The sequence below is a fragment of the Penaeus monodon genome, chromosome 34 (assembly GCF_015228065.2).
Source record: "Penaeus monodon isolate SGIC_2016 chromosome 34, NSTDA_Pmon_1, whole genome shotgun sequence".
NCBI lineage: Eukaryota > Metazoa > Arthropoda > Malacostraca > Decapoda > Penaeidae > Penaeus > Penaeus monodon.
In genome coordinates, this window is record NC_051419.1 from 29,767,108 (window position 1) to 29,768,612 (window position 1,505).

Genomic DNA, 1,505 nt, shown 5'->3' on the forward strand with positions numbered 1-1,505 from the left:
ACAAAGAAATCCCCATGAACTGACCTCGAAGTCAATGTCAGGATTGGGGTCCTCACAAACCCACAGCTTCCCGTCTCGTTCCTTGAAGAAGCAGCGGAAGTTGGGGATCTTTCTGGGGGAAAATTTTAACAATGTGTTGTGTTAGTAGATTGCACTTATTCAATACATGTGGTTATTTGCAATCTAGGTATTGCTATTTTCCTAATTATTTGCGAATTATTTGATGATTGTTAGTGCTGCTAATATCAACATTGTCACTCTTATCCCTTTTCTTTGCATTTCTGACATTTCTGCAACGTTCATAGACTTACTTCCAACCGTAATTTGTTCATTATTTTTAACTTTAAACCCCAATGTATTTGTTCTCACTAAAACTAAACCAAAACCAACTGATCGTCTAGTGTGTTATTTCCTCTAAAGTACCCAAGCTATTGTGAATTACCTTCCTCAGTTCGTAACCAAGCTGACCTATATCCCCAACAGATCTGGGGACAACGCTATAACACTTGACCTTTTTCTTACGAAAAACCTTGCACGCAAAAAAAATCGGTGATTTTCCACTTGTTATCTGACCACTAGGAATTTTTTTTTCCCATCTTTCAGTTTCTTATTTCATAAAGTTTTGGGCTTTCAACGCGATTGGGACTTCTCTTTGCTGCTTCTGTTTTTTTGCCCTTTGAAATAAACTCTCCGAAACGGTCAGCTCCCGAGTTTTTAAATTTTGAAATAAAAGAGGAGAAAAGGGAGGAAACATTCTTTTCACTATAAATATGAAATTTCTACTCCTGGAAAACCAATAACTGCTCAAAAAAGGAAAATCTAAAAGTTCATTTAACCATTTAACAAAATCCCACACTTAGGTCCTACTAAGGCACCCCCCCCCAAAAAAAAAAAAATCAATCATCTTTCTTCTGGAAGAACAGGGGGGCAGTTTAAAATATTCTTTCAAACCTTTTTCGTCTTCGTGAGCGGGGGAAATAAAGCCTTGTTTCACCCAAACTGCTAATGGTGTTGTGTCTCCCATCGTTTTGAAATTCGGGGAATTCGCAAAACCCCCAACCTTCACATGCATTTCCTAGAAACTGTCCTTTTCCCCCCCCAAAACCTTCCCCCCTTTCCCTCTCCCTGTATTCCTTCCAAATTTAACAATCCCTATTCAAGAAAACAACCCAATCATTCCCAAACAACTCAGGGCAAAGCTAGGCTGATCTTTTTGGGATAGCAATGGACATTTCCTAACGCGGGTACTGGCCCCAAACAAGCTAGACCTTACCCTTTTCCCCGTATCCCTACCTCTGAAAAAGGGTGGCTTCTCAAAGTGTCCAGGGGGCCGGGGTTAGCGGTGTTTTTTATCTGTGGCTTTAAAAATTTTCTTACATCCGATTCGTTCCGCTTGATATCTCCACTCTCTAAGGCCGGCCCGCCACTTGCACTCACGGTCTTTACCCCGGGAAAAAATTGTATAAGTGTTTAAATTGTTTTTTTCTTCTTTCTTTCATGACAAC

At 40.1% G+C, this 1,505-nt stretch overlaps 1 pseudogene; it reads right to left on the reverse strand.

Moving 5' to 3' along the window:
• Nucleotides 1–303, reverse strand: part of LOC119594875 — a 3,443-nt pseudogene extending 3,140 nt beyond the window's left edge.
• Nucleotides 304–1,505: the final 1,202 nt, after the last annotated feature.